We start from the raw sequence: 24707 nt of genomic DNA on the forward strand, positions 1-24707 counted from the left end.
CCCTGCACTGACACAATGAATGTAGCTTGATGCATCCTCCCGGTCTAGGACCCCCAGCCCTTAGGACTTACCTTTCCAAATGATGAAGTCACTCAGCAATGGCTGTAATTAATGGAAGGAGATATGTATCTCTTAAAGGGGAGCCTAGGTAGCTGACACTTGTTCCAAACCCTCTTTCTCTTTTCTCACTCTTTTGCACTGAAATCATATGAGATCCTGTAGAATCTTGCTCTGAAGTTCATCTTCCATTGAGTTCACAGTGTAAATGCCAAAAAAGTGTAAAACTATACACCAAAATGCCCAAAGCAGCATCTTCATGAAGCTTTTGAGAATTACTAGGAAAACAGAAGTTTCAAATTAGAAAGACTTCTCACTATTATTTATACATTATCTTGTTTAATCCTCTCAAGAGGTAGATATCACTGTCGTATAGCTGATACAGACTAGATAAGTTCAGAAAGTGGCACAAGGTCACTGTTTTAGCTTCCTGGCACTGCAATAAAACATTGCCACAAACTTGGTGATTTGGAACAACAAAAAGGCATCCTCCCACAGTCTTTGAACCCAGAAGTCTGAAATCCAGTTTTCAGCAGACTTAGCTGCTTCTGGAGCGACTGGGGAAGAATCCTTCCTAGCTCCTGGGGGCAGCCTCCATCCTGGCATTGTCTGGTTTGAAGCTGAAGGGCTCCAATCTCTGCCTCCATCTCCACACGGCCTCCTCCTCGCGTGTCTCTGTGTCTGTTAAATTTCCCTCTCCTTTCTCTTATTAGCATGCCAGTCACTGGATTCGTGTCTCACCTCAAATCCAGGCTGACACCATCTCCAGATCTTTAACTTCATTACATCTGCAAAGACCCTATTTCCAAAGAAGGTCACATGCACAGGTACCAGGGTTTAGGACTTGGACATATCTTTTGGGGGATGACACAAGTCAACCTGCTATAGTCACCAAGAAGTGGCAGAGCCAGAACTCANTCCCTCTCCTTTCTCTTATTAGCATGCCAGTCACTGGATTCGTGTCCCACCTCAAATCCAGGCTGACACCATCTCCAGATCTTTAACTTCATTACATCTGCAAAGACCCTATTTCCAAAGAAGGTCACATGCACAGGTACCAGGGTTTAGGACTTGGACATATCTTTTGGGGGATGACACAAGTCAACCTGCTATAGTCACCAAGAAGTGGCAGAGCCAGAACTCAAGCTCGATTCTGATGACAGCATTCCAATTCCATACTCCTCCCCTAGTGATCCCAAAGGAGCTAGCATAAGCCACTGCAGACTCATAGCTGGCTTGGGAATAAGTGTCTCTTCAGTCATCTTCTTTTCCTAAGAGAAAAGTTTTATTTTAACTTTCCCACAATGTATCTATATTCAGATGGAATGTAATCTCTGAGTCCTTATGAGAATTCCTTGGGAAGTATGTGGAAAGTTATTCCAATGCTAAGCATGTTTTACACCATCTGTCTTCTTACTAATGTTGAAGCTGTTCTGAGACAGGGTCCCAGCGCACACTACAACAGAGCTTCTAGCAACAGCACCTAGGCAAACAGTGTTACATTTGTAAAGATGCTGCTGCATGAAGAGGGGTCATTTAGACCTGTCTGTAATGTCTGCATTTTTAACAATAAGAATGCTTTTGGGTTCTGTGTAGTAAAGGATAATTTCAGCAAGTCTGGGTTGTCCAAACATGTACATTTCCCAAAAAGGTTTGGCCCTTATTCGATTCCTAGAAGATAACCTCTAGGTCACTGGAATATCCTGCCTGATAAAAGTATCTTTGTTTACTTAAGTTTCTTAGGCTATACCAGGTGGTTTATGCTGACAATGTGATTTATTGAGGGCCTCAGGCCATACGGTATTGCCCTGATCTCTGGAGGGCCTGGAGTTAGGTCAACCACATGGGCAGTCAGCCATGCATGTATAATAGAACCCCAATAAAAAGTCTGGACTCCAAGACTCAGTGAGCTTTCCTTGTTGGCTCTAATCTGTGTGCATTGCCACACATTTCCACCTGAAGAAGTAAGCATGATCCCACTGGATGAGGACAACCGGAAGTTCGTGCCAGATCTCTCCTAGACTCTATCCTGTGTGACTTTTTCTGTTGTTGATTTTAATCTGTATCCTTTCACCGCAATAAACTATAACCATTATTATAACCGTTTTGCTGACTCTACTCCTACTGAATCATTGAACCTGAGGGTGGTTCAGGGAAACACCAAACATAAGAACTATTGCCTAATAAAAACTCCATAATTTTTTAAACAGTGCTTGGTTCTTTCAACATTCAGTTCTGGCAAAGTCCTGATGAATTATAAACTCCATCACAGTGTGGATCGTGCCTTTCTATATTCATCTTTACCTCCAACTCCCCATTATACTCATATGGAGCTTTGCTTGTAAGAGGTGTTCAGTGGAACAGATGGAAATGACATTGAAATCTGAAGCCAGACTGAAGAATCTCCTATAATTGGAGATGACTTATAGGCCCTTGGTAGCTCTGCTGTAATTTTTCTGAATGGGATTCAACTCACACAATGAAGATCACCCAAAGTTGAGTGATGTGAGCCTCCATTTGATGGTTTTGAATGATAAACTCTCCTAAGATGGTTTTTCTCCGAAGCCTCTGTTCCCTGCCTCTGTGGCTTGGCGGACAGTGCTTGAACCAAGGGAAAGTCTGGCATGTTTGAACTGATCCCAAGTTGTTAGGGAACACACATTCCCTCTTCCCTTCCCTATCAACAAGAGATCTGTTTGCAATGGACAGTATTTGAATTTCAGCTCCTGAAATTTCTGACACATTTAACATCACTATGCCATTATTATAAATGGGCGGTCTCCCTGAATCAAAAGTTTAATGGGACGGCAATCCTGGAACCGAGCAACTGCTTCAACTGCAGCCTTTAAAAGGATGCATAACTCCAAAAGAAAGGCAACAATGTCCTCAACAGGTTTATTTGACAACTAAAATTTTAGTGGACTCCCAGGTTGGCCAAAATCTTATTCTAAGCAGAAATAAAGCTGGTTGAATTGTAGCAAATGTTAACGTCTACTAAATTGTCTAGAGCCAGCATCTTTTCAAAGGTCTCTGTTTTGTTTGCTTTGAGATAGAATACAATCTTTTCAATACATGATGTCAAGTGGCAAGTTAATGGACAAAGTGGCCAGTGTGCACTTAAACAGACATAGAAGGACTTAACGTAGGATGGAGGCCATACTCCATGGCCATCCAGAAATAGTGGAATATTCTGCCCTGCTTGCTTTTGTTCAATGCGCCTGTTGGTTCGTCTGTTTGTGTTTTCCCATATCAATATCTGCACCAGCAAAGTTTGGGGGGTAAAAATTTAAAAAGAAATAAAATGGGTAAACCAACTGATTTTTTCACAAGAATGCCAAGACAATTAAATGGGGAAAGAAAAGTCTTTCCAACCAATGGTGCTGGGGCAACTGGATGCCCATATGCAGAAGAATGGCGTTAGACCCCTTATTTCATACCATCACTAACAAAAACTAACTCAAATGATTAAATGTCTAAACATAAGACTTAAAACTATGAAAGTCTTAGAGGAAAACATAAGATTAATCTTTGTGATCTTGGATTAGGCAATGGTTTGTTAAGTATGACACCAAAGTACATGTGACAAAATATACATAGATTAAAAATAATGTATCATCAAAATTAAGACTTTAGTGCTTCAAAGGACACCAAGTAAAAGTAAAAAGACAGCCTACAGAATGGGAGAAAATATTTGCAAATTGTGTATCTGATAAAGGACTTGTATGTATAATACAAAAAGGACCCTTACAACTCAATAAAAAAAAAAATAAGCCAATTTTAAAATAGGAAAAGGACCTGAATAGGCATATCTCCAAAGAAGATAGCAAACGGCCAATAAACACATGAAACATTTTTCAACATTATTAGCCAGCAGGGAAATACAAATCAAAACCACAATAAGACAGCATCTCACATCCACCAGGACAGCTATATTCAACAAGTCAGATAATAAGTGCTGGTAAGTATGCGGAGAAATTGGAACCCTTGTACACTGCAGATGGGGATGTAAAGTGGTGTGGCTGCTATGGAAAATAGTCTGGCAACTCCTCAAATGTTTAAACATAGAGTTACCAGGTGTCTGGGTGGCTCAGCCAGTTAAGCGTCTGCCTTCGGCTCAGGTCATGTTCCCAGAGTCCTGGGATGGAGTCCCACATACGGCTCCCTGCTCAGTGGGGAGCCTGCTTCCCCCTGCTCGCCCCCCCACTTGTGCACATGTGCTCTCTCTCTCTCTCTCGTATAAATAAATAAAATCTTAAAAAAATAAACTTTAGCGTTACCAATATGATCTCACAATTCCATTTCTAGGTATATATCCAAGACATATGAAAACATACATCGTACAGTCAGTTTGGGCTGCTATAACAATACCATAGATCAGGTGGCTTAAATGACAAACGTGTTTATTTCTTATAATTCTGGAGGCTGGAAGTCTGAGATCAGGGTGCCAGCACGTTTGGTTTCTGTTGCGAGCCCTCCTCCTTGTTTACAACTGGCACCTTCTTGTTATGTCATCACATAATGGAGAAAGAGATACAGAGAGAGAGAGCATGCACTGAAGATTCTTGGTTTCTTCCTCTTCTTATAAGAGCGCTAATCCCATTCGTGAGGGCTCCACCCTCATGACCTAATCACCCCCTAACACCATCACATTGGGAGTTAGGGCTTCAACATATGAATTTAGGGGAACACAAATATTCAGTCCATAGCAACATACATCCGTATAAAAATTTGGACATAAATATTGATAGCAGCATCATTCATAATGGCCAAAAAGTTAAAAAAAAAACCCAACACCCAATTCATCAGTTGATAAATAAATGAAATGTGATATATCCATACAATGAAATATTACGTGGCAGTAAAAATATGAAGTAACTAATATATGCTATTCAACATGGATGGATTTCAAAAACATTATGCTAAGTGAAAGAAGCCAGTTACAAAGGACCACATTCTGTAGAATACCATTTATATGAAATGTCCAGAATAGGAAAATCTATAGGGATAGAAAATAGATTAGTGGTTGCTTGGGGCTAGGGGCAGTAAGGAGATTGTGGGAAGTGTGATGGCTTAGGATGTATCATTTCTTTGTTAGGGTAATAAAAAATTGCTAAAGTTGATTATGTGATGGATGTACAATTTTGGGAACACACTAAAAGTCATTAAATGGTGTGGTTTAAATGAATGAATTGCATGATATGTGATATATCACAAAAATATTTTGAAGGCTGTTTCTTAAAACAGGATAAAGATCGAGTAAATTTTTCTGAGAGACAATGACGTGCAACAAAACACATCACACCTTGATCAGTCCCTCCCTCGTATGTCCCAGCACTTACTGAGCATGTCACTGGTTCTAGACAATTCTTGCTGTAACTCCAGCAAGACTCTGCAACAAGTAAGATGGGAGGTTATATCCCCCTGAGAAAGGACCCTGCTACACTGCTAAAAATTTGCATTATTAACTTTCATCCCAGCCTTCTCCTCAGGGGAACTTTGGCCATTGACCAGGGTGACTGTGCACTGGAGAAAAGGAAATAATCAGACTGGACACTAACTCTTAACTGACACTAATTCTAGTGGGCTCCAAACCTCACTGAGGTCCACCAGTCAGAGTGGAAGCTTACAGAGGTCAGGGGATCAATGACATTTTAGTTCAGATTTATCTCACAGTGGGGCCAGTGTGGTTCTGACCCATCCTGTAATTAATTCCCCTTTCCAGAATGCATAACTGGGATAGGTACAGAGTAGCTGTCAAACTCCCTGCACGGGTGGGGTTCTGGACTGAAATCCAGGTCTCTCTGACGCCAGAGGCCTGTGTTCTCTCCACCAGCCAATGCCATGATGGTGAACGATCAAATTACTAACAACAGGCAGCCCTCGAATTTATTCCTAGTCTTTGCATCATGAAGTTATGGCTGGTGATCTGGTTTCTCAGCACAGGGCTGATTAGAAGCAGCAAATGTGAAGGGAATCCAAACTAGACAGAGACATTCTGATGCCAGCCACGGCAAATGAACGCTGACAACCCTTGGTGAGACAGAACCCACAGGAAGGAGGCAGCACCCCTTGCGGATGGGGCAAAGATGCTGCCCACCATCACAGCCACTGCTGGCAGCCCCATATCAGGCCCCGGTGGGCATCGGAATCACCCGGAGGGCTTGTTAAACAGGGTTACTGGACGCCACTCTGAGTTGCAGATCCAGTGGGTCTGGAGTGGGGTCTGAGGATGTGCATTTCGAACAGGTTCTGGGGGTTATTGATGCTGCTCGTCCAGGGACACACTCTGAGAACTGCTGGCCTATATCCTAGCCCAGGGCACGACCAGGGATTCCCAGTAATCGAATCTTTTATTAAGAAAAGACGCTGGATTCCTGCATTATGAGGCAGAGGTGTAGAGTGCATTTAAAGTTGATTTCAGTCAAAACTAGTTAGAATGAAAACTTTTTTGGCATTTAAAGAGGTAAGGTTGGAAATTGCGGAAATTAACTCATAAGGAACTTGGCTCGCAGATGACCTGAGGAGGTGAAAGGCCTTCCTAATCTTCCTTATGTACCTTATCTAGCCCCACCCCATGGTCTAATCCCTAGTCTCCAAACCTTGCTTTGTTTCATTTCATAACACTTACCACAGCTGCATATTGTGTTACATTATTTTTATTTGCTTTTACATTCATTGTTTTTCTCCCACAAAAAGTAAGCTCTTTGTTGTCTTTTGTTCATCACAAATGTCCAGAATCTAGAACAGGCCTGGTACTTACTAGGGTCTTAATAATTGATCACTGAATGAGCAAATGAAAAAATATATTGTTTTGCTATTATGTTGGTTAAAAGGAGGGTGTGTGTATGCCTGTGTGTGTGTGTGTGCAGTGTGTATGTATGTATTGTGTGTGTATAGGGCATTGTGTGTGTGTGTGTATGTAGTGCATGCGGTGTGTGTGTGTGTGTTTGCAGAGGATCAGAGCACAGGAGGGCCCATTGTTAGGAGGCTATGACTCAAGGAAAAGGACCCTCCTCCCTGCACCTCCTTGAAGAAAACAGAACTTGAGGAGCGCAGTGAGTTGGGTGAAACTGCTGTCTGAGAAGCTGTCTTTCTTCCTGGTGCAGATGCTAAGAGGGCAGTTCCAGCCTCAGGATGGCGCAGAAATCCCCCGGGAGCGTGGCGATCTTGCACAGCCTCAGGCTTGCCTCTGCCCAGGCCTCTGGCTGGCTGAGCTGGCACTGGGCCTTGGCGGGAGCGAAACCCCAGCTGGTTTATCTCGGTTTATCTCGATTTATCTCATCATCAGAGTCCAGTGTGTGTTGAAAGCAGGTGCTTCCTGTCCTATCCCTACCTGTACATTCCCCCAAATCCACCTTCTGCAAACAACCACCAACGTGACGATCAAGGAATTAAAAGGTATAAATCCACAGAGGTAAAGAGAACACAAGAGGAAACAATGATGGACAAGGAATGTCCACATTTTTTAGAAGATGATAAAAGATTTTTGAGATTTAGAGACTTTTCTGTGAAGAGAACACTCGGCAGATAAAGGTAATATGACCCAGAAGGAAGCACAATAAGACAGGGAGGGGAAAAATATAAGAAAATTAGAGGATTGCTACCAGGTGGAACATATCTGACTAATAGGAGATCTACAAAGGGAGAATTGAAAAACAAGAGAAGGAGGAACATGTTAAAGACAAGTACGAGAACATCTAACAGAGCTGAAGGAAAGAAGTCTCTAAGTTGAAAGGAGCCCACCAAATGGCCAACACAATGAGTGAAAAAGACCCATGAGGGGTTATGAGGTTTCAGAACTCCTGGGATAGAGAGAATGTCCTAAAAGCTTCCAGAAAGGAAACACAATCAAATATAAAGGACTAAACATCAGAATTGCTTTGGACGTCTCAACAACACTGGAAGAAAAATGGTTTAAAAATCTAGGAAGCTAATCTGTCAAGAAAATATGCAGAATTAAGACATTTTCAGATGCAGAATGACTTGAAAAAATTTATGTCTCTGGTATGCTTCCAAAAGAAGCTACCATCATAAGAGTAAATATGAGAAGAAGGGGAAAGAGTGGAAACAGAAAAAAGGGGTGATCAGTGGATCTGGAACCCCATGATCCCACGTAGTAGAGCCATGGGAAGGAATGCCAGGAGACCAGCAGAGTGGACAGTAAGCCCACTCCATGTTCTAGCAGGGCTCCAGAGGGATGAGAGCAACAGGTAACTTACATGATGCTTTTGATCATAGTTTACACATTCCTTGGACACTTTAGGAAGAATTTAAGAGCGGTACAAAATGATAACTAAACCAATATTTAAAGTGAGGCAAATATTAACTTCTGGAGAATCTAAATATGATATAAGAAAGGGGATATAATGGTTGGCTCAGTGGTGGACATTCCCATAGTGCTAATAATGAAATTTCTAAATGTAGATTGAATAAAAATTTTTATATCATGTTATTGGTAGCTGGGGGAGAGAGAAGAAATGAGGTGCAGGTGTATGGCAGCTAAGTCTTCATCTCTCCAAACAGGACAATAGCTACTGTCTGATGAGTCAGGAAATAGCAGTATGTTTATATTCCTTAGAAATATGGAGTTAAATACCAGAAAAATAGAAGGGGTTTAGGAGGGTTGAAGGTGATTGCCTTCAGGGAGTAGGAATAAGGAGGCAGAGAGACAAATGTGAAACAAGACACTGTTGATATTTGTTTTAATCTTTACGACCATTAGGCTGTGTGTGTGTGTGGGGGGGAGGTTGTCTGTGTGTCTGTGCATGTACATTCCACTAATAAAAGTTAAAAATGCAAAGAAAAGGCTAGGGAATGTGGTACATTATGAAGAGACTGCCTTTAAAAATCCTGGCATTGGGATGCCTGGGTGGCTAAGTTGGTTAAGCGTCTGCTTTCAGCTCAGGTTATGATCCCAGGATCCTTGGATCAAGTCCCACATTGGGCCCCTTGCTCAGCAAGAAGCCTGCCTTTCCCTCTGCCTGCTGCTCCCCCTGCTTGTGCTCTCCCTCTCTCTTTCTCTCATATATAAATAAGATCTTTAAAAATAAATAAATACAAATCCTGGTGTCAAAAAGGATATAGGATCTAAGATGCACACTTTAGCTATTTGAAAAGGGTCCTTGTGTGGCCCCCTTCATCCCAAACACTGAATTCAGGGCAGCTCATCATCTCTGAAGGCCTCCCTTCAGACTCCTACCCAGTAAGTCACCTGGGCAAACAGAGGCTGTTTACTCTGCTCATCCAGGCACTGAAGGTTTTCTCCAGAAAAAGGTGCATGTGCTTTTCCGTAGCTGATAAAGGGTGTCTCCTAAATCCCCACGAACAAGGGATTTTGGTGGCTCAGCCCTTCTGGCCTTTGCCAAAAGGCAGCTCTGGCTGCCAACTGACAACCTGAAGTGAGTTCCAAAACCTCCAGGTTTGCATCATGATTTGAGGGCTCAAGCCTCTTTTGCCTTCCAAGACCCTTCTTCCTCCATGGAAAAAAAAAAAAGTACTAAACATTTTATCTGACGACTGCACCAGTATAAGGATCAATATAATGCAGGCTGGATTCATTGTTATGTATTCATTAACATGTGGGGTTTTTTCTTCTGATTTTAAGAGAAATTAAAATATTATCACGGGCCCCTGAAAGTCTCACGGGCTTTTTGCCCTATGCCTGTTGCCCCTAACAGGGAGATGGCCCCTTGAGAACCTGAGGCAGCAAGAAGGGAGAGCCTACCACAGCGTTCTGCCACCCTCTGCAGGTTCTGAGAGAAAAGTGTCAAAAGCAAAGAAATGATAAAACCCAGATGGGACAAAGTAATGGCCACATATTACCTGGTCTTTGTTCGGCAGTTATTATGTGCAATGTGCTAAGGAATTTGCAGACAAATCCAGGGAGGAGAGCCTCACATCCACTAACTTCCAGTGGCCCCAGAGATTAGGTTTCGTGCCAAAGTTCACCCAGCCATCAATGGCAGGGACCTATGACCCCCAAGCCTGGCTCTTTCTGCCTACCCATCCACCGCTTCCAGACGGAGCCAGTCTGCACCTGCTCGGGCCACCCTGTGAGTCCTCCCTTCTCCATCTCACTCTGCTTTGCCTGGAAAATAAGCATCAATGACCAGTGAGCATGAAGTCAGAGTCCAAACCACTGGAGAACTCTGTAAGTACATGTTCCTTTGTATCTACGAAGATCAGAATTTTGATGACACATTTTGCCTTATTGGAGCCCTGCGTTCCTATTCCATTAGTCTCATGAGCCGGCCTGGATGGCGAAGGCCGAGCCTGCAACTTGGATGGATAGTAACCCTCTGAGAGACGAAACTCGGTGAAGTCACAGCCAGCCAGTAATTCCAACTCACCTCATTTTCCTCGGCCGTTACCCATTTCTGTGCCTAAGAGGGACTCAGGAGGTGGGGGAGGTGACAATTTGTATTTATATAGAATCCCAGCTTTAAGCTAATTAATCAAAACACTAAGCTACCCTGACAAATCCTACCATGAAAGCCAGAAAGCTAAACCCCTGGTGCACTTTGTTTGAGATAAATTATTTGGGCTGCAGTAAAATCTTGCAACAGTCCTCTTAAACCTCAGGACCTATCACCCAGGGAAATTATTCTGAAGGAAGGCCCACTCATTTATTCCAACACGGTGATCTTTCTTTCCACCTTTCCTAACCCTCCTATCCACCGCCACACCCACGTTCTCCCCCAGCCAAAAAAAACACTCCCAGATCAAGAAAGAAGTCTCCTCAGTGAAGGAGAGACTTTTCCCGAAGTAAATGAGAGACCGTGCAAGGATGGATTAAATACCCAGGCTGGCGCGACACCAGCGCCACACCCTTTGGGCTTCTCTAACACACTGGAAAGCTGTGAAGAAATCACCCAGTGAAGGAAAGGCAGGCCTGTGGCAGAAATTGATGAAGAGACAGAAAGCACCAAGGAATTCATGTCCACAATAAACACTGGGACTGGGCCCCAAACTGTTCAGAGTGGTTACCTCGGGAAATAGTGCCACTGGGGAAACAGAAAAGAAGTCAGAGATGCAGACACCTCTACTTTGTATTCTTCTGGAGATTTGCAATATTTGTTAAACAAACAGCGTGTATTTGTTTACCCCCCCCAAACACACACACAAGGGATTATAGAAAATATGTTATTATTTTCAGCTGCTGCATAAAGGAAATTAAATTATAGCCATGGGAAACCTCCAGGAGGAAAAAAAAAATGATGAGAGCAGGGAAGCCAGAATCCAAAGATTTGAATCCCCGACTCAGCTATCTGTGCCTCATCTGCGGCCCCACGAAGATTAAATGAGATGAGTAAAACAAAGGGCAGGTCCACCCCCCCCCCTTAGGCCCTCATCCCTAAACTCCCTAACTACACAATAATGGAAGTGGGTTTTTTTTGTTTTGTTTTGTTTTTTGGGGTTTCTTAAAAATTTTTTGTCAATGATGGAAGTTTAAATGCTGTGTCTCCAAACACAATTTGTCAAGGACTTGCCTTCAGCCTGTGTCCCAGGCAGTGTGAGGCCGCCAGCCCCGAGGAGCTGCCCAGCACACATGCAAACCCTCGGAAGGAAGTGTTGCGTGCTGACGATAGTTAAAAACAGAAGTACCCGAAAGTGAGCCATGAAGACATGGGTTGTTGCTGATCCCTAGACTGCCCCCCCATTACTATGCTAATTAAAAAAAAGAAAACGAAAAAGGAAAGAAAAGAAAAGAAAACAAAGTGTCTGTTCCAAATATTTAAACTGAAATGTGAAGGTCATCTTTACTTCATACAAGCACTACTCAGCAACAGAAACCCAGGGTAGGTACAGGGTGGCTGTTCCATGATTGGATTCAGAACCCGTGGGAGTACAAACACTATATAGCTAAAGGATTTGAGAACCGCTGTGCTTCACATTACAGAGGTGAAATAAAGGATTTTTCCTTTTTTTTATTGAAGAAAGTGAGACAAGTGGTGCCAGAGGTGGAAACAAAGAGGTAAAGACTAAAAGGAAATACTTCTCACATCAGAGGAGAGACTAGACAACCTTCAGAACGCTCATTAATAAACAGTGTACCTATTATGTGTTATTCATAATTTTTTTCAGGAGGCATAGTGCATGTCCTTTTTAGGTAACTAAAGTAGTTCCTGGTTGTGCCGCATTATTTCCTGATATGAGGGATAAACAGCAAAGACAATGGATGTGAAAATTAGGACATTTGAATCCCTGTATAGAATTGCCCACAAGATATCCCATTATAGTCAGTCTCAGATAGAGAAAGAATAGTTTTTAGTATAACTATGTCCCGTGTGTTGTATATTAAAAAATTCTTTGTTTTTTATCTGGACTTCAAATTTAACCAGATGTCCTATGTCTTTATTTGCTAAATCTGACAACCCTACTATTGCAGAAAGAATAAAAACCCTCATCAAGCTTGGCATGAGAATGGCATTTAGAACATAAGAGAAAGGTCGGTGAGAGGTCATCCAGTGAGCACCACAAAGGGTTTTTATAGAGGATGTTGGAAAAGCATGTGGTAATGCACCAGCTTCTCACTCCTCTGAAAGGCTGGCTTTGTTTCTTAGCGGGATTGAGGCTGCCCTCGCTAACCCCAATTTACAGCCAGACTGGAAAACTCTCCTGGAGTAGAACTGGTTTCCATGGGAACACCCTGGCTGCCAACTACTCTACTCAGGTGCCCGGTGTGCAGAGCTTGTAGTAGGTGCTCAATGAGGAAGGGCAGGTTGGGTAAGAGACTTGGTAGATGAATTCTCTAAACTTCAGCATCTAAAGGATGGGTGACTCCTCAGGGCACCTAGGTGGCTCTGTCAGTTAAGTGTTCGCTTTCGGTTCAGGTCAAATCCTGGATTCCCAGGGTGGAGCTCCCTGTCAGGCTCCCTGCTCAGCAGGGAGCCTGCTTCTCCCTCTCCCTCTGCCCCCCGCCCCCGTGCTCTTTCTCCCTCAAATAAATAAATAAAATCTTAAAAAAAAAAAAAAAAAAAAAGAATGGGTGACTCTCCAATAAGACTAATTAGCAGTCCAAAGTTTCCTATCTTCTGTCTGCACTCATTGTCCAATGTTCAATTTTTAAAGTATAAAAATGGCCAGATTTTTGGGCAAAGTCATTCAGCTGGTTACCAGCGGATCTAACAAGAAGCCCCCAGGCAGAAATTGTCGTGCCGTACCATGAGCCTTGACACACATTTCCATTCAAGAATTTGCTCTCCCACTTGATAGCTAAGACTTTCGTTCTTACAGGGTAAAATAGAACCACATTTTTCCAGAGGCACAATTCTTTATGCATCGTCTGTAAGACAATCTTCTGAATTCTTTGGTTTGTCTGAATTGATTTGCTTTGGAAAACTACTATCCTGCAGAACCATTCCAGCCACTCTATTTATTTGCAGATTTATGAATATCAAAACGAGCTTGGTCCCTGCCAATTTAGATATGATTTAGGTGCAACTTTTTCATCCCTTGTTCTATTTTTCATTTATTCTGTCTCCATTAAGTGATGGTAGGACCATCATTTCAGTTTCAGCCATACATTTAACTGGGGATTCCAATATGCTTCAGGAGTTACATGAAGTTTGATGTCTGCTTATCTTTTTATGTTTCCGTGTCTTTGATAGGATTTGGAAACATTCCCAAAGATATTTGATACTTGGTGTATTTTAAAGACTATTTCAATCAACAAATGAATCCGGGTCATCAACAGAATATCTCCTACAAGAGAGGGGGGAAATGCATGAGCCCAGACTGAGCTTCCTGTTTTTCCTTTATGCATGACAAAAATCCCCAATCACATTCATAATTTCCTTACCCTCACAGATACTTTTTGCTGGAACTCCAGACGCTACTAAGTTTCAAACTCACCCTGACATTCTTTAGATGTGTGATCAGAAGAAGTTCTTTCTTTGATCAGAGAACACGAATCTGTATTTACTTGGAAGGTATATTTTATAAACTCACACAACCTGGGATGGACCTGGGACCTGAAATATTTTCAGAGTACCTGCTCTATACCAGATCTTGAACTAGATAACCGGGAAATACAAAGATGAATTTACCTCTCTCTCTCCTCAAAGAACCATGAGACGTGAAGTTAAATAATTATAGCACTAGGCAAAATATAATACATGCCCTAAGAGTACAGAATGTTATAGGATTAAGAGAAAGGAGAGAGGCTTGTACTAGGGAATAATCAGGAAACAGTACTTGAGCCTTGAAAGTGATTTTGATAGACCAAGTTGAAGGTCAAGGCAAGTCAGATAGAGGGAAGGGCACAGGGTGTGTGGAGAAGCACATTCTATTCCCATCAGTAGAATGCAGACTACAGCAGGTGCTGAGCCTGGAAAAGCAGACTGTTGTCAGGCAGTGCAATACTTAGAATGTCTTAGTCTGGCATTCAAGGCGCTCCAAGGCAGACAGAAGGTCATCTTCACATCTTCCACCCCAAGCCCGTTAGCATTTCCTTCAAGAAGGAAAGAAGACGGCTCCTCTTGTTTTGCTCTCCTGCAACTCCTCCTCTTAGATCCGAATTTTCTTCTGGTGCTGTTGTCTGGTGCACATTCTCACAACCAGGATGGTGTATGTAGTCAAACGCAAGATGATAAAAGGTGCATGTCTTTCTTTTGTTAGGTGGGAGAAGAGGATTGTGGAAGGCAGGTGAAGACAAGAAGTGAGTGGGCGGCCCATGGATAGAGCCACCCAAGGCACCTTCTCGGGCAACTGGTTTTAGGAACACCGAAGTCAAAGACATAGAAAATGATTTCCATAGAGTATCCTAAGGGGTAAAGTCCTGCAGTGTACAGGTGACTGACTTCATTCACCTGAGAGCCCCACTCTGGCCACAGCCAGGATCAGGTGGTTCTGTTTATCCCTCCACTCTTGCTCTACTCCTTTAACAGAAAAGGGCTTTGCTTCAGGGTTGCCTAGAGTGCAGGACCATGATGTGTCTCTGTCAATTTTTTTAAAGATCAGGCCTTCTGGGAGCACCTGGGTGGCTCAGTCAGTCAAGTGTCTGCCTTCAGCTCAGGTCATGATCCCAGGGTCCTCAGATGGAACCCCATGTCAGGCTCTCTGCTCAACGGGGAGCCTGCTTCTCCCTCTCCCTCTGCTTCTCCACCTTTGTGCTCTCTCAAATAAATAAATATAAATAAAAGAATTTAAAAAAAGATTAGGCCTCCTAGAAAATAAGTCTTCCTTCTCTCTCTTGAGGTCTTGAAGATACGTTTTGGTCCCCAGGAGCTACTTAGCAAAAGGTAAATGCCATTTCCAGCAGCAGTCTGCTCATTCTGACAGGTCAGGAGGGTTCCCATCTTGTGGACTGCTAGCCAAAGCTCCCAGTATGGATATAGACAACCAAGTCAGAGGCCGATCACCCGTGCCTGCCCCAGCTACTCTCCTGCCTCCAGGTCAGAGCGCAAGAATACAGTCATGGCCACCAAAGCACAGTCACATTGAACGGAGAACGATCAAACTTTTTTCCTGTTGAAAAGCTATTCTAGTTTGATTGATTGGTTTGGCAATGAGCACTGTATTTACCGTGAGGTGCTACAGAAGGCATTTTTCATAAATTTGATCAGCTCAGTCTGCCACGATGTAAATAAAGCACATAACATATGTAGGAACGTTCATCCTTCACAGCTATGAAATTGATGATACAAATTCATATGTCTATGTTTTTAAAAACCATGCAAGAGGGCACATGATCATTCTTAATTATTTTAGGGGGGTTTTGAGCGAAGTCTGAAGCCCTGTGGACCTTCAGGTTCTCTGCAAACTACCCAATGTTGAGAAGTTTGCACACACTGCTGAGTTGAGATTCTAGGTTTGCTCTGCAGAGGGCAGCATTGGTAAAATGTTGTGAGGCTGTAAAAAGACTTTTGTGGGGGTTTCTTCTCGAAGTTGTTTCTAGACAAACTTTCCTCTTTTGCCTCAGGCAATTTTAATTAGAGTAAGAATAAGCTTCAATGTTGGTCCTTGAGAGGGGTAGCTGTTTGACCAGAATGGAAACTGGAAAGGCCTCTGTGTCAGGTACAGGTTTCTAGGGCTAACACCATATGATTTCTGCTTTTTGTTTTTTTCTGATTTCTCTTTTGCGGAGTCTAGTCGTTCCCAACACCAAGTGGGAGTTCAAAAAGTGATGGAAGAGCAGTTACACTATTTCCAGCTCCAGGGAAGCTTTTGCTTGCACAACAGGACAATGCAGGTCTACCAGACTCAGTCGTGGGGTTCCCCAGGTCCCTGACACGTGCTCGCGTGGACTGCGTGAGTCCAACAGTCCTCAGGAAGGGCAGGTGCCATCTCTTAACTGAAAAGGACTTTGCACCGGGTGACACAAAATAGCTCGAGTGTGACTTCAGCTGTTTACAGTTCTCTCTGTGACTCCAGAAAATTATTTTCTGATGCGTTCCTCTAATAAAATTCTGTCATTTCCTTATTGTTGGTTAATTATTGCCAGGCTTTGAATAAATGGCCAAAAAATTAAAGCCCAGGTGAAGCACACAAAGAATCCATGATTCACCTTGAACATTGCTGTGCCAGCTGTTGAAAGTTTCTTTCAAAGATGAGACAGGGAAGGGAGATCAGGCTCTAAGAAAAAGCATGACGTCATGAGCTGTGACTCTGAGGCTCTCAGTTCCTCTTTCCAGAAAGGCACCCGGGGTCCCTGTAGCGGCCCCTCCTTCCGCCCCAGCAGAAAGTCTACACACTTCTCTTTCTGGAGGTAGAACATGCCTTCAGGCAAGTTTTATCATGGGGGTGTTTTTTGCCTCCACTGGGGCACTGGGTTATTTGTTTAACTGGAATTGAAATAAAAGATTATGCTCCTGTAGAAGGAATTCCAGCGTGAGGGACAGGAGAAGGAGGCAGCTTTTCCACATGGTGGGCTCTGCAGCTGTTGCTGAACCGCCTGGGCAGGTGTGAAAGGAAATCCATGGCCCCCGCTCAGCCCTTCTTCCAGCTGCCCTTCCCCATCCCTGTGCCCCCCAGAGTGTCAATTACAAGGGACCTGATACTTTCAAAGGACTGAAAGTTACAAATGAAATATACAATAAAAGCCCCAGATTGCTCTCCACCACCAACCAGTCCTTGTTTTTTCTAAAATTGGGAGCATCTCAAAGTACTCGTGTGCATGTGTGTATGTATATATGTGTACATGTGTATATATGTAAGTCTGTGTATACTACGTACAGTGTATATGTACATATTATAAATATATGTGTAAGCGCATACATTTAAGCATACAATTAACTGCAAAAATAAAAGGCTTACTATATCAGGAACTGTATAACCCGCCAGAAAGAATCTGTCATCACCACCACCAAAGGCAAAGAGTTATTGATTAAACGCCCGTATTCACATGACATTTCCTGGAGCAAACAAAACAGCCGGCAGCTCTTGGTGAGTTTACCATGTGTAGTAAACACCAGCACAGAGGGAAAGGCAGACTGAGAAATGAACAGCGAAGGTCAGGCAGCTGACTAAATTAATAAAGACACACTCTATTTTTGAATTTACAGGACACAAGTGTCCACCCTGCATGGTATCATGGACTTAGCTGTGCTCTTTCTCTTCACATTCTCAGAGCAGACAGTTGTGATGCTGACCCACTCCCAAGCTGACTTATTTGGGCCCTGGCTTATTCCAGACTAAACCACTGGCTTCCTATATCCAGATGGTAACACCAGGACCCTGGTACCAGGGTGCAATGGGCTGAATATTTATGTGCCCCCCCCATCCATATGTTGGAATTCTAACCCTTGGTGCGATGGTATTAGAAGGTGGGGCCTTTGAGAGATGTCACTTTTCCTATATGTTCATGAGGGTGAAACCCTCATGAATGAGATTCATGCCCTTATAAAAGAGACCCCAGAAAACTCATTGCCCCTTCCATGATGTGAGAACACAGTGAGAAGAGGGACATCGACTCACTAGGAAGCAGGTTCTCACGAGACATTGTACCTGTAGCGCCTTGATCTTGGACTTGCCGGCCTCTAGATCTGTGAGAAGTAAATCTCTATTGTCTAAGGCACTAAGTCTATAGCAGCCTGAACGGTCTAAGACACAGGTAAAGGCAGTGTGTATTATGCACAGGCTTCAGGGTCCCAGAAACCAATGCTGTCATTCTGGCACTGAAGAAAGAGACCGTGAAATTGGAAGTTTACTGAAAAGTTGTTTCCAGTTTATTGTTAACTGGAAAACTCAGCCCTAGCCCACCTTAAAATGGAGGCATTGCCTGAGTGTTGCATAAGTCAGGAGGGTGAGAGGAGGGGCAGGAAGGGCTTCCATCCATTCTCCAGGAGTTTCTTCCTTGACTTGCTTCACCTGCTGTAAGTAGAGGGTTAGCCTCAGAGATGCCAGAGAGGTCTCAAGGGGGAGCTCTGAAGGTGAAAACCCACCTCCCCTGCCTCAGCAGCAGCCTGGGACGGCCCAGAATCACCTGTGCCCTCAAGAAGGTGCGCTGCCAGGAGCTGCCAGGCGCTCCCTCCGTGGTCAGACGCAGGGAGGCTTGGGGATCCTTGGGTGTGATACTGGTTTTGAAGCTGTAAGGATGAGAAATTAGCTGAAGAGGGAAAATATCACCCCCATACACGCTCTCCCCGGAGGAATTAATATCTAGGAAGGGGCTCTAAAGCATACAAGTATCAAAAAGATGGTAAGACACAGAGCTTTAGCTTAGTGTTTGGATTCTTGCTTGGTTGGTGCTTTTTTTTTTTCAGATACCTATGGTTTCTTCAGACCAGACTCTTGAAGGCAGTCTGAAATTCACACAAATTCTTAAAATAAAACCAATTCAATTCCACCACGTTTAGAAAAATTAATGTATGTCTTACAATATTCTCAGGAAACAGAGAAGGGTCTTTCTTATCCCTCAAATAATAGAGTGATTGAATTCATCAAAGACCAGGAATCTCTCTCTCTTTCTCCCTTTCTTTCCCTCCCTCTCTGTCTCTCTCTCTCTCTCACACACACACAATATATAATGAATATATATATTTTGTGAATATATATGTATTTGTGTAAATGTATATATGTGTGTGAATATATATTTGTTTGAATGTATGTGTGTGTGTGTATGTATATGTGTGTGAATATATATATGTATTTGTGTGAATGTATGTATGTATAGAGAGAGAGTGTGTGTAAACCTGGAGAGAAAGGACACTAATGAGCAGCAACCTCAGTTACTCCTACAGGGCATTTTGCTTCATTATCTCCCCTAAAACTATCAGGAAATCATGTGAGGAAGCCAAAGCTTAGAGAGGTTATGGGTTTGCAAAAGTAATAAGAGCGGATGGGATCAAACCTAGATCCACTGAGCCAGAAGCTCAAGTTTTTAACTGACTCTGCTATACCAGTGTCGTGGACTTGCTCATTAAATGTTTGTTGAGAAAAAGGAAGTCCCATGAAGAACTTCAAAAAGAAGAAAAAGACATTGCATTTAGTTGCCATCAGCCTCTGTAAATAAATATCACTGATAAATACACTGCCTGTGGTTATAGTTAATGTATTATTTCCAATCTGCGTCTTAAAGGGAGGGGAAGGGAAGGAGGCAGGAAAGGGGCGAGGGAAGGACAGGAGCGAAATGGCTTTTGAGCTCTTGGGACACGCATGCACCTCTCTTTCCCACTAGGCAAATGGACAACATGCTTTTTGGAAGAAGTCAAGCCATTCCCCACGATACATCTCTTCCCCTTAGAACAGTTAACTTCTTTTGGAGGGAGAGGCGTTATCTCTGCTGGCAGGGTTAAACACCTGGTCTCGTGAAGGATGTAATCTACCTCATTGTGAAGACCCTTGGCAGGGCGGATGTATGAAGCGGTTCACCGCTCTGCAAACTTGAAGAATTTGAGTGCTGGCCTGAATACTGTTGCGGACCTTCCTCTTTCCTGATGGCGTGGCTGAGTGCACTCACTCTGGGGATTCTGGCAGGCTGGCTTCCTGGCCAGATGTTTCTCATCCACACCTGTAGACCTTAGGAAACCAAGGGTGACCTCAGTAGGTGTGGCCTCGATTTCCTTCCCATCGCTGCCCTTGAGATATGGAAACTGAATGAACATCCACACCAGGACCATCCACTCAACAAGCCAGTCAGGCTGTGTTCTTGCAGCATGATGACGTTGGGCTCATTGGACATTGGATTAAGCCAGACCATTCAAGAGCTGCCCTTGTGCACTACATTATCTTGGTCTCTCTTAAAAGTGCTATTTCTGAACTACCTTTTCATTTACTGCCACTTTTTGCATCGAGGGATGTTACATCAGCTACAGGAAGGTTTCTGTGATAGCCACTGTACAGATGTTATTAAGGATGTAGCCCCATGCAGCTGATAGCACTGATCCCCTTTCTCATGCTCATAGGAGAAATGTTTCTCAGTTTAAAGAACCAGAAAAATATATAATTCTCCTGAGCGTTAACATGTGTTTCTCTTCTGGGCATTGTGAATCTTGTAGCTCGTAGAATTCCTCTCTTTGCCGTGGATGCTGGAAAACTCAAAGCCAAATATTTTGCACATTTCCAACAACTTGTATAACACCTTATAGCATGCATTTTTCTGTAATACTTTGCACTTGTGTTCATCTTAGTTCCCTACCCTTCCTTTCCCTTGCCCTAATTGCTTCATCTCTAAGTTGTTTATCCCTGTATTAGAGTAAGCTAACTGCAGTCAAAAATGACTCCAAATCTCAATACAATAAAAGAGGTTGACTTTTCACTTACTTGGAGTCTAATGTGGATATGACTTGATGATTCCCCTCCAAGTGGGGATCACAGGAGACTAACTTCTTTAGCTCTGCCATCTTCCACACATAGTCCTATGGTGGCTACCAGAGCTAGAAAGATGGGAAACACATCAGATACTGAACTCTTTCAGCCTGGAAATGACACACACCATTTCCTCTCACATTACATTGGCCAGAACTAGTCAGCCAGACACAAAGTGCTGGGAAATACTGTTCCCAATTGGGCAGCCACTTCCCCAAAACAACTCTACGTGGGAGGGAAGACAGATCCTTGGTGGTCAGCTACTATCTCTGCCACACTCCTTAAATTCCTTCTTGAAACAAGAAAATTAAACTAAGTCAATAGACTTTGGAGAAAAAAGAAATCTCTTTTCCCTGCCAAAGAAGAGTACTATTAATCAAGAAATAAAACAGCGAAGATCTATGGTTGGACTCTATGCTGGGTATAATAGATGGTGTAAAGTGTGAGTTACAGTTCTTGCCTTCAAGTTGATTATAGGATTTCTTTTTTTTTTTTTTAAGATTTTATTTATTTATTTGAAAGAGAGAGTGAGAGACACAAGCAGGGGGAACAGCAGAGGGAGAGGGAGAAGCAGGCTCTCCGCTGAGCAGGGAACCCGATGCGGGGCTCGATCCTAGGACCCCAGGATCATGAACTGAGCCGAAGGCAGATGCTGAACCATCTGATCCACTCAGGTGCCCCACGATTATAGGGTTTCATGCACACCTTCCACACTCTTGTTGCCATGGTGGGAGATATGGCAGCCCTCAAAACCATTCTGTGGTGGAGACATCGTTCTACCAGGTCTCCTCCCTGCCCTCACTGAACAATGTAAAGAAGAGGGTTGGATGCAGCAAGGAGCTAGCTCTGTCCGTGGAATAAAAGAAAGCCCTTCAGTAGCCGCCTCTGTGGTGGCCAGTAGAAAGTAAGGATGCAGGGACTCATCATTTCATTTCTAGTCTTCACTCTGAGATGGCCTTGGTTAAGGGTTTAGTTCCTCCTGCCTGGATTCCTATGTTGTAAATTGGGAGGTAATGATATTTGTCTATCTTGCCTTCAGGATTAATTAGTGGTTGTGTTGCACTTTGAGCCTACAGACGAAAAGCTTTTATGTGAGCATAGTGCATCATCATCGTCGAATGTCATCACGATCATNTTGTCATCACCATCATTACCTTGTGTCCTAAAGATAAAGTGGCGGAATTCCCAAAGTTTCCAAGAGACTTGACTTTCTTTTTCAACCTCCTCCTCTATGCTTTTTTAAAGGATTAATCCACTTTTCCCTTCTTTGTGACCTTGTTGTCAAGGACTGAAAATGTGGGAGCTAACCATAATTTCTCAGAGAGCCATTTTTCACACCCCCTAAATTGACAGTGACTTCCTCCCAACAATCAAGCCTAGACATTTCAATTATACCCCAAATCCAGAATATAAGAGATGTATCAGAAACAGAAGAAAGAGAAAACTTTAAGAGAAATTCTTTTAAAAATCTCAGAACTCCTTAAAAAATTATTTTCTTTTCCCAGAACATCTCACTAAATAAATCGATCTTTTCTGCTTGCTAGATGACATTATAAGAAAGAGAGTTATTTTCTTTCAATTCAATACTCTGGGCTGATCCCATATCCTTGGAGCTTCTTAGTCTCTAAACCCAACAGCAGTTCAAATTCTGATGTGAGAACTAGAGTCTTTTCCTGAGGAGATTGGAGGGCTTTGAATAACATTCTGCTTTCAAAAGTGGGAGCTGGGACCAGAGGTAGCGTGGGTTTCAAAGTGATAGGAGCAGAGCCAGGCGAGTAGGTTCAGGTTATCAGAGAAGACCCTGAAGTTTCCCTGGTATGTAGATTTAGTGTTGCAGATCCAAGCCCAAGGATGGTAAAATCAAATGTGACCTTCCTCCGCAGTTCTAGTCCCCAAGATGAGTTTAACTGAAGTCTTAATACTTGTGGTAAATGATTAAAATGGACTCTTTGGCTAAGCCAGTGGAAACCTCTTTACTTACTGATACAGTACATCATTACATTAGGACTGAAATGTGAAAGCTGGTCCAGATTGGAAGAACTGGAATGATTCATCTACTCCTATGATCCTAGCCCCAGCTTATCTTCAAGTTAACAATGACAAATTACACAAGGGGATTAAGGTTTTGATTTTGCATTTGTGGTGACTCACACGCTTAGTCAGGCAATAATGTTAATAACAAACATGTTTATAGTTCTTCCTGTGTGCTAGGTATTATTCTAGTCCTTTTGTATGGAATAAGTTATTTAGTTCTCAAACGACCTTACGAAGCATTTTCTATTATAACCTCTACTTTAGAGATAAGGAAACTGAGACAGGAAATGTTTAAATGTTTTGTCCATGGCCAGTCAGAGGCAGAGTCAAGATTTGAACCCACCACTGCAAGGAAACAAGTTCCAGGAGGGCAGAGATTTTTGTCTCTTAAGTCCACTGATATGTCCCAAGAGCCTAGAACTCTTCTTGTTATAAAATAGAGTTCTATTAAATATAAAACAATATTAAGCGTTCCGGAAAGNGTATTAAATATAAAACAATATTAAGTGTTCCGGAAAGAAAAGGCAGACTAAATGGAAAGGATAAGTTTATCAAGGAAATAACACAAGAACATTTTCCAGAACTGAAGTATCTTCAGATACAGAAAAAGAAAGAGAAAAGGCCCAAGAAGACATGTCACCATGGAGCTTCAGAATACCGGCAATAAGGAAAAGATCCTGGAAGTTTACAGACAGAACTAAGAAAGAATGGTATTGGATTTCCCAACAACACCAACAGCTAGAAGAGAATAGGAAAATGTCTTCAGAATTTTGAGGGAAATTTTTTCCAACCTAGAATTCTGTGTCTAGCTAAACTAGCAATCGAATATGAAAGAACAAAGTCATTTAATGGCAAGTCAAGGCTTTAAATTTTCCCTCCACCAACTCTTTCTCAGGAAGTTCCTGAAGGACATACTCTGCCTAAGTAAGAGATTAAACCATAAAATAGGGAGAACAGGGAAGCAGGGGCTCCAACAGGGTGTGGGCAAAGGGGAGTGCAGGGTGGTAGTGAAGGGAGGTGTGGAATCAAGCTTGGCACAGATCCAGGGAGCAATCAGTCCAAATTGGAGCAGGAGGACAGAGAGGTCTCTGCCCAAAAAAAAAAAAAAAAAGTGGTGTACATATTCATAATAATGTAAACACCAAATATTGATTTAACCCCCATTTAAGAAATGTCCATATTGGAAGGTGGAGAGTAGAGGGGGAGATAGAAGAGAACTAAAGTGTCTCTTTCTATAGTAAAAAGTCAACAGATGATGCTTACAATTAAAAAACTAATAAACTGCAATATAAAATACTTAAGTAAAGAATGGAAATAAATACCTAGAAAAAAAGAATCAGCAGTTTCCCACAGGGAGAAGGCCTCAGGTTTGGGAATGGGAGCAGAAAGCTGCTGTTCCTCATTGTAAACATAATGTGCTATTTGCCTTTTGAAGCTAGGACATGTATAATATTATAAAAATACAAATTCAGGGCACCTGGGTGGCTTAGTCAGTTAAATGTCTGCCTTCGGCTCAGGTCATGATCTCAGGGTCCTGGGATCCAGCCCCTGCGGTGGCAGGCTCCCTGCCCAGCAGGGAACCTGCTTCTTCCTCTCCCTTTCCCCTCCTCCGCAACCCCCCTGCTTGTGCTCTCTCTCTGTCAAATAAATTAATTAATTAAAAAAAATTCAGGGTCATCAGGGAAGAAGGGGAAGAAGGAGTACGAGAGGTTTTGATGGCGACTCTGGAAAGATGCAAGCAGGGTCCTTGTTGGGGATGGAGAGGCCTTGGATAGGTGGCCCAGCCCAAACCCCTCTCTTTCCCAGTGAGAAGCAGAGCCTAGGCTGTGTCTGGAGCACCTGAGTAGAGTCATTCTGGTGTGTCAGGA

At 42.9% G+C, this 24707-nt stretch overlaps 1 protein-coding gene across 5 annotated transcripts in view; it reads right to left on the minus strand.

Annotated features, from left to right (window-relative positions):
- Window positions 1-24707, minus strand: part of CYSLTR2 (cysteinyl leukotriene receptor 2) — a 136886-nt gene that overhangs the window by 63862 nt on the left and 48317 nt on the right. For 3 of the 5 annotated variants that reach the window (XM_034665172.1, XM_019799546.2, XM_034665171.1), the window contains exon 1: window positions 72-333. The gene's annotated coding sequence lies outside the window, so the exon portion shown is untranslated. Of the gene's footprint in view, window positions 1-71; window positions 336-20760; window positions 20874-24707 lie in introns of those variants that run through there. The other 2 variants (XM_034665164.1, XM_034665165.1) reach the window with 2 other exon arrangements.

Source organism: Ailuropoda melanoleuca, chromosome 7, assembly GCF_002007445.2.
Source record: "Ailuropoda melanoleuca isolate Jingjing chromosome 7, ASM200744v2, whole genome shotgun sequence".
Classification (NCBI taxonomy): domain Eukaryota; kingdom Metazoa; phylum Chordata; class Mammalia; order Carnivora; family Ursidae; genus Ailuropoda; species Ailuropoda melanoleuca.